A 9259-nucleotide genomic window follows, 5' to 3' on the forward strand; every position below is an offset into this window, starting at 1 on the left:
AACTGCGATTTTTCTCCAGAAAGCTTGACAAAACAACTAGAAAGAAGAAGAGTTTTTCTTTGTTAGTTTAGTGCTATTTTTAAACCTTTACAAAGCATCTCACCAAACAAAATTCAGTTAATCCAAATCCTACCACCAAAAAAAGGCCACAAATTAAGGACCTGATTCTCAACTAATATAAGTTTTATCCTGGTGTAGCTCCATTAACTTCAATGTAGTTATTTATACAGATGTAAGTAAGTGAAGAGAATCAGGTCCCAAATGTGTTTCACTATCAGAAGCACCTGTGGGTACTGAATTCTACATGACAGCTGTAAAATAAGGCAGCTGTAGCTCACTGAAGTGATATCTAGGTCATGAGCTTATATATTTACTATTTCTTTCTCAAGTCTACATTACTTGACACAAAATGAGTTACACCCCCAGGCCTCTCCATACAAAAACTTTTTTAAGGACTGCAAATTCAAGATTCTCTCTACAGTATTCTTGAAAACTTGCATGATAGGACATGCTATTGGTGTATAAGCTTTAAATAAAGTTTTTAATTTAAAACAAAAAATCTATATAAATCAGCACTTGTTAGGCCACTGCTGGTGGCCCACTTTCTGCTAAATAGTAACATCATCTCCAACACAAGCAGTCTTGGGGACAGAATACTGGATCACAAGTGAATTTCCATCATACCTTATGGGTTGTTAAAAAGCAACTTTGTTTTAAGATTAAATAACATTTTCTATTTCTATAGCATCATTTATTCCAGAAATTCAAAGCTTTTTACAAACATTAATTAATCCTCACATCATCCACATGAAGTAGAGAAGTATTTTTATAACCATTTTATAGATGGGGGAAACTGAGGCAAGGAGCTGTGAATTGACTTGCCCAAGATCAAATATAGCAACTTATGTAAGAGCATTAAAAAGACTCAAGGAGCTTTAACTTCTGGTCCCTGCTGCAACCACTAGTTAATACTGTCTCACTCAACATAAAGCTCTCCTCATTATTAAAACCAGAATCAAAGCAAAATGGAAAAAGATTTCCAGTCTCTGACCTTTCAGCTCCCCCAAATTAATGAATTGCAAATTATGTCATTTTAAACAACATTCACCACCACCGATGCTCACAAATGTGGATTTTAATTTAAAAAATTTTATTCACAAATACAACAAACATGGTGAGAGAAGTACTTGACTTCATGTGAATTTACACATATAAAATGAAGGCAGTGATCTTTTAAAACAAGGGAACTTGCAGGGATGATAAATCTAAGTATTGGACCATATCATGTTGTTAATCAATTTTTTATACAAAACTCTGCATTATTCCAACAGGGATCTTACACTCATGGCCCACTGTTTGCAATTTACGACTGAATGCTCATCATGGAAATAACACTAAAACAGGAATGTAATTTAATCTGAACACAACATAGCAAACCTATGAACCCTGATTTAAAAGTCTGGATTTATTTCTCTGCAAAGAATATGCCAGAACAATTTTAGTTTGAACACAAAGAGCTCAAATCCTGCAAGTCTTAGGCAAAATATCCACTGAAGGCAATAGGCCCTGGTTCATCATTGCCCTGCAACCCCCCTTATGCCAACTAAGGTAAACTGGTGGAAAGAACCCATACTACAGGTGAAAGCCTCTCCAGGAGATCTTTGCAACTGCTCTCAGGCTCTCAACCAGGGGGCATTCTGGGATGGGGATAGGAGAGGAGGTGTGTCAGGGGCAAGAGGCATGCCCCGCACACACCTGTGCCCCGATGATTCTGTGCCTACAAAAATGTCCACAGAAGCTACTGAAGCAGATGCACGATTTGGGCTGTCCTAGCTGAGAAAAGGGTTGAATTAGTAGATGCACAAACTGCCTTTTCTCTGTCCCTTCACTAGTGTAGAATCTAATCCAATGAGTTTTGACTAAGAATTGCAGGATTAGACCCAAGATTATTACCTGTATCCCAGAAGATTAATTTTAACACTAAATTATATAAGCTTTGTGCACATTCCTTGCCAAACAAGTTCATCACCTTTTTTTACACCAGTCTGGATTTTCTCCCAAAGATTTTATTCAAGAGCACTTATTATATATCCCAGCTAATATTTCAGTCCTCTTCTGCAACTCTGTTGTTTTTCTCAGTATGAAAAAATATCACCTGCATTAATATTTAATTGCCATTTATATTTTCTTTCCCATTTACTAAAAAACAAGACCAGGATAGGCCTGAAAACAAAATAAAGTAAAAAAAAAGAATGGAACCCCCTCACTTGAAATACAAAACTAAAACCCTAACGATGCTTCATTTGGTTCTTTATCAAGGACAACATTAGACATAAACGGAATGTATAAATGCATCGAGTCAACCCCTCTCCCTCCTCTAAGCCCATCTCTTCTCTCCATCCCACCTCCCTTCTTGCCTCCACACACCCCCGTCACCTAAACTGTCATCTTGGCTCTTGTCTTCTGTATGTTGTCCCCCTATTTGGATTGCAAGCATTCAGGGGCAAGGAATATGTTTTATCTTTATGAGAGCTATGATAATTGATGGCACTGGTATGTTTCTTAACATATAATAAATTAATCCCATGATTAGGGCAGGATATATTCCTCTGCTATTGAGACAAATCCTGCAATCCTTACGCTGGCAAAACGCCCATTGACTTTAAGGAGTATTTTGCCAAGACAGGATATTGGATATAAAACTGATACCAGACTGGATATTAGTTGAAAAGCAAAGAATCAATAATGGGTTTTATGATGTTTTGATTGTTGTTGATATGACTATTTTGATGCTTTTTACAGCACCTCAGGTGAAGTTCGTGGGGGGAGAGAGTTGTATGATATGTCAGAGTCTAACAGTTACCTCCTCTATGGTAAGGCAAATTTACTTTTCATCGGTTGATGTGGTTCATTTTAGTTCACTGGCTACCAGGATTACTTTAAAGAGCATATTAAAATGTGTACAAATGTTTTCACTTTGGTTTGTTACATGTTTTATTAAAGGCTTTCAAGTGCAATTAGCTATTAATTAAGAATGTATTATTATTGTACATTAAATTATCATCTGCTCTTACATTTTGAACTGCAAAAGAAAAAAATATATTTAACTTGCTTTCTGATATACTTGTGCATCTAGTCTCGCCTTATAATTTTGGGGTCATATAAGAGATCCAGGTTATGGGAGAGACTTGCTGGGAGACTGGGCCTGCCCATGAACTTTGCAAGTCTGTTCAGTCTAGGTTCTTATAAAATGCTCATCACCTTTGGCACTGATCTGGCAAATGGCTCTGTGCAGGAGGACCCAAAAAGAACCCCACTGACTTCCACAGGGCTCTTTGTTAGTAGTTATGAGCATCACTAATATGCAAAAAGAAAAGGAGTACTTGTGGCACCTTAGAGACTAACAAGTTTATTTGAGCATAAGCTTTCGTGAGCTACAGCTCCCTTCATCGGATGCATTCAGTGGAAAATACAGTGTATATGAATCTCCCCACTGTATTTTCCACTGAATGCATCCGACGAAGTGAGCTGTAGCTCACGAAAGTTTATGCTCAAATAAGTCTCTAAGTTTGTCTCTAAGGTGCCACAAGTACTCCTTTTCTTTTTGTGAATACAGACTAGCACGGCTGCTAGTCTGAAACCTGTCACTAATACTCAGACACTAATTATTCCCCTTCTCTTTCAACTGGGTTCATGTGTCCAGATCCCTGAATCCACAATGTATCCATATATACACATAAGCGCGGGGGGGCGGGCAACCATAACATTTGCAGAACCCCAACCAAGACTGGGGCTCCAAGCAGATAGGGGCTGCAGGCCATCTGGAATGATGTGGTGGGTAGATGAGCCATGTAGTGTCTTATGTAATTCACACTGATGTGTGATACAGAAATGTGCAGAGATACACGTTGTGAGGCAGATTGTTAATTTCTGTGACCTCCAAACTGCTGGACAGTGGGTAGCGGGATATCGAAAGGAGCAGGGCCATTAGTCTCAAATGCCTGCAGGATGTCCCCCAAAAGGAATGGCAGCCCTGCAAGAATAAGTCACTTGTGCCCTGCTTGATGTGTCTTGGTGACAGCAATTGCTGCCAAGTTCATAAAGCAGAGAGCTTGTTGTTGGTGCATGTGGGATGTTGATGTCTGTGCCCCATCCCCATGTATTCTTCACGCCACGTCCTGGCGAAATGGGGTAAGCAGAGGGCAAGTTAAAAGATTCCCTAATGTCAGGTGTCCAAGGTTTCTCAGACATCCACCCATATCAGACCATCTGAAGGGAGAAAAGCAGCAGAGAAGCTAAATGGTTCCACATCACGCTGGGAGGAGTGACAAGCATGTTATGGGGACCCCCACGTTCATTGAGGCAGCCAGGCTGAGGGGAGCCACCCTCACTCCCTGGGAGGGAAGTGGCTTGCACGCTAAGGAGACCCGACCCCCTCCGCTCTGTGGAGCACAAGGATGCCCAGAGCAACCCCTCATTGAGGCAGTTGGGCCAAGGGGTATCCTCTGAGAGTGAAAGCCAGGCTAAGGGGACCCCATCGTTGAGGTGAGTAGGCAAAGGGGGGCTCACTCCGAGGGTCAGGGGGAGCAGCAGGAAGGCCAACCCACCCCCCACTATCACAAAGGCAACTTGGTGGACTCCCCCAGTTCATTTTCATTAAAAAGGATGGGGATAGCACCTTCCCCCCAGAAATAAAAACAGACTAGCTTCCATTTATTGTGGCTGCTTGGGAAGAAAAGGTAAAGAAAATAATCCCTGTGCCCAACATGGCCGCCCACCCAGCAGCAGCCCTAGGAAGGGGGTGGGAGGCACGGAGACAAGGGAGTCTGCAATCTTTCTCCCCGCAGCGACGGGAACCAGCATGAGGGGAGCGTGGGAGGCACTTTAGGACGGCGCATGGGTTGCTCTGTGCAGTGTTTAACCCGTTATGTTCGTCTCCAGCCAGCCGAGAGGGAGGGGACGGGGGGGGCTGACGCGGAGGGAGCAGCCGGGGCCGCATCACTCCCCTCCCTTCAGAGGGAGGAGGGGGTATGCGGATCACTCCGCCTCCCCAGTCAGCGAAGACGAGAAAGCGAGCAAGCAGATATTCCGCCGCCCAGCGGGAGCAGCTCCTCCCCCCTCCCCTCAGGAACCCCGATCCCTCCCTCACCGGGGCTCGCGCTCCCTCCCCGCTAAGCGCGTCTGGCGGCCGCTTTGTGTACGGCGCGCGCTGCCCACCCCCCACCCGCTCACAGACCCGGGCGGTTCGAACCGGTTCCAACGGTCACCGCCACCCGCATTCTTGTCGTGCGCGCGCGCCGCCAACCTCTCCCCCCCGTGACCCCCCCCCCGAGTCTGATTGATTCTGCAGCGTCCGCCCCCCCCCAACATAACGGACTCGCGCCAACTCACCTTTCTCTCCGTCTCCCGCCGCTGCCGCCGCCTCCTCAGCCGAGCTTGGCTCGCTCGCACACGCTCTTAAAGTGACACGCACCCCACACAACCTCTTACAGGGCGAAGTGGCCGGGCGGGGAACGCAGGTTGCATGAGCTCCCCCCAAATATTTTTGCCCCCCTTTCCGAAAAAAAGAAGCTGCGGGTTGATACACACAGAAAGGACCAACAGACACACACACACACACAAAAAGGGGACCGAACCGGCGGAGGGATACGGTGACGTCATTTCCTCCTCGACTCCAATGCCTTCTTCTGATTGGCTGACTGAGGTGACATCACTGGGACCAAGGCGCATCCTAACTTGGCATGGGGAAGTTTGTCTGAGGCACAAATTTTGGGGGGTTTCTCTGGCAGGGAGGTTGATTATAGAAGGGGACTTTTTTTTTTAGGTTGATCCCACTGGCATGTCCAGGAATGACTGGGAAGATGGAGATTTGGGGGCAGGGAACTTAGAAGTGGCCAGTGCTGCCTTTTAAGGGCCTTGTGGCGAGCCGGTCTGCCTGGGTTGTGCTGCCTGATGAAGGCCAAATAGTTAATGGTCCAAACTGGTATTCAATGTATCCTAACTTTTCCTACAGCTAGCAAAGGGAGTTTGGAGGCAGGACTTGAACCCACCACCTGCAGCGGGTATTGCCTTTGGCATGGCTAGCGACATGGCAACGTCTCAAACCCATCGCCTGCACCACTTATTGGCTTTGGCATGATTAATGATATGGCTGAGTCTCAAGCCCACCATCTGCAGCAGGTATTGGCTTTGACATGGTTAACGGTGTGACTCTCAAGCTCACCAGCTGCAGCAGGTATTGATTTTGGCCTCATTAGTAACATGGCAAGGCGCCAAATACACCACCTGCAGAGGATATAGGCTTTTGGGTGGTTGGCAACATGGCTAAATCTGGAACTGAGCCCAACACCTGCAGTAGTTAATGGCTGTGGGTGGTTTGCAATATGGCTGGCACTAGAACTCCCCACCTGCAAGATACAATGTTATTTGGTGGTGTAGTAACATGGTTGGGTTTCAAACCTGTCACTGGCAGCCTTCCTCCCCCTCCTACCCTTATTGGTGTAGCCACAGGATTCAAACCATTCACCCAAAACAAGTAACATTTCTTTGATAGCTAGTGATGTGGTTGGGATTAGAATCTGCAGCCTGGAGCGTATAGGTGTTTTTTGTGGTTAGCCATGTGTCTGCAACTTCAAGCTACACTTGTAGCAGGTAACTACTTTTGGTGATTAGTGACATGGCCAGAATCTGAATCACTTTTTAGTCAGTCAAGACCAAAAGTCATTACCAACAGACATTTTGGGGCCTCCGTGATAGGAGTTGGAATTAAAAACAGTTTCATGTCCTTTCCATAAAACCCATAATTCCATCAGTATTTGGCACTAATTTCTTCCCTCACTGGCAGCTTGAGCAAAGAGACCAATAAATGGACCCTGGACATTGAACATCTCTGCTGTCCTCCAGGGGGATTGTTGCAGGACAGGACTCAGGCACACTGACATGGAGATCAGAGAGTGTATAACAAAACTGTAGGCACTGCCCAAGTGGCTATAAAAGTCCTGTTCAGCAGGATGCTTAAGCACATGCCTAACTTTAAGTATGTGATTAATCCCAGTGTAGTCATTGAGACTACTCAGAGCTTAAAGTTAGGCACTTTTGCTGGATCAGCACCATAGACTTTTGATTTCCAGCACATTACATCAATGGCTAAAATTCTCACACAGACATGAAATGTTTTAAATCCTTAATAATAGTAATCACATTTATAATTAATACATACATTTAATAATAATCAGTAATACATTTTATAGTAACCACATACAATTACAAAATGAACAATGACAGTATGCTTAACTGATAATACACATAACAGTAATCAAATCAAACATTGTTATTACGAATATATATTTAACAATAATAAATGTATCATTAATATTTTACATTTATCAATACTGAACAATAATATATTAAAATTAATTATTTTGTGTAATAGTAAATAGTTCACTTATATATTTGTTAATCACTATTAATAAATAGCTATTTACATCTTCAGTGCACATTAAAAACATTAACTTATGTTTTCTCACAACACTCCTGTGAAGTTGGTCTGCCCAAATGGACCAACTTAATGAGGCATGCACCTGATGCTAGCATGTTATTTATTATCCTGGAATTTATTAAACATGCATATTAGTCTTCTTCTGATGGACCACTATGAATTACCAATCATTGTTCCCAGCTCACACTATGCATCAGGTTACTCAGCCACTTACTGGTGGGAAGTGTTTGCATGTAACTATCTGTGTATCACTTCTCTACCATTTAAAGTTCCAAATCTCTGCTAGGGTATTTCCACTGAAGTCAACAATAGTAGTAATAATGTGTATTTATTTGTTTATTTGCACTGCAATCGTACCTAGCAACCCCAATCATGGTCCTGCACCCCACTGTGTTAGGTGCTGTACAAAGGAATCATTTAATGAAATACCAGCAATTTTTGCTTGCTTTTTCCATGAACATTTTCTGGAGCTAGTTGCACAAAGAGTGAAATATTTATGAAACGAAAATTAAGAACAGTTCCTTGAAGTTAATTATTTTCATCGCTGGTCTACACTTCGAAATGGAAATGTTAATAAAATGTGTCTACAAGGAATTGAGATATCATTAAAATAATGGAACTAAAAATGGGAATGTTTTATAACAATAACAGATCAATAACTATTGTGGTAAACACTTAAAAATCAACATTTACCACACCCCAAGATTTGATTTCTCTATTGTATTTACAATATTTCTTAGTGAATCCTGCTGTTTTCTATTCTATGATCTCTGTCTTCATCCAGTGTATACAATTAAGATATCAAGTTCAAGATGAGCCTAATAAGCAAGACAAAAAGAAGTAGAGGATTTAACTGTATGCAGTCACCTCAGTACTGGCAAGTTGTTTTTAACTGTGTGGTGGGTACATATGAAACAAAAGGGAAGACAATGCCACTTTAGGCCATGTATCAAGCCTAGGATTTCCTGGTTGCCACTGTGCTGCTCACTAGGCTGCTCAGAAATTCACAGTGATAGTAGAGTTAGGATTCAGATACTCATGCTCCAAAAAGCTCAGACAGATGTCTGAGAATAAGGGAGAATCTTCCTTAACTGATGGCAGTGTAGTGTTTATGACACACAACTGATCACTCCTGATTCTACCCAGCAAAGAACATTAGCACACAAACACTGGCAAGTTAGTTAGGCATAATATAGATTTTTGGATTTAGGACCTACTACTAAATAGAATGAAAAGGCCCAGTAGGCTTACTATTAAATTTAGCAGTCTCTAAAGAAAAATTAACTATTTATTTGAGAGCTAGTCTTCATGGAGAAACGGGTGGAGGTGAGGTCCAGGTGTGTCAACTAACCTTGATCTACCTATGTCATTATTCCTAGCATGGATGCATTGTAATGCCTTTTAACACAATTGAACAGGTTGAGATACATACCACAACCTAACCTCGACACATTTGTCTAGTGTAGACTAGCCCTTAAATTACCGTTTAGCAAAAGTATGAGTGACACAGCAAAGATTAATTGATACATCAAACTAGCTGTTCCAAAGATAGTAAATTGGAGCATTGTGTTTAGCTTCTGCAGTCTGCCAGTTTTCTTGGAAGCCTGCCATGTAGGGTTTTTGCCATGAGTCTAAAATTGGAACCACCTGCAGCTTGGTTGGTGTCAAGGCAAGAACTCAAAAGGTTTCAACATGTGGTTTCCTAACCACTGAGAAAGTCATTGTAAGGGTGTGCTATAGCTTGGAAATGGAACAACAGAA

General features: G+C 42.6%; 1 protein-coding gene across 6 annotated transcripts in view; it reads right to left on the reverse strand.

Moving 5' to 3' along the window:
- POGZ (pogo transposable element derived with ZNF domain) overlaps window positions 1-5644 on the reverse strand; it is a 59756-nt gene extending 54112 nt beyond the window's left edge. For 4 of the 6 annotated variants that reach the window (XM_077841718.1, XM_077841720.1, XM_077841717.1 and 1 more), the window contains exon 1: window positions 5392-5644. The gene's annotated coding sequence lies outside the window, so the exon portion shown is untranslated. The remainder of the gene's footprint in view (window positions 1-5391) is intronic. The other 2 variants (XM_077841719.1, XM_077841716.1) reach the window with 1 other exon arrangement.
- Between the last annotated feature and the right edge of the window lie 3615 nt (window positions 5645-9259).

This window comes from Eretmochelys imbricata, chromosome 24, assembly GCF_965152235.1.
Source record: "Eretmochelys imbricata isolate rEreImb1 chromosome 24, rEreImb1.hap1, whole genome shotgun sequence".
In the NCBI taxonomy this organism is placed as follows: Eukaryota; Metazoa; Chordata; order Testudines; family Cheloniidae; genus Eretmochelys; species Eretmochelys imbricata.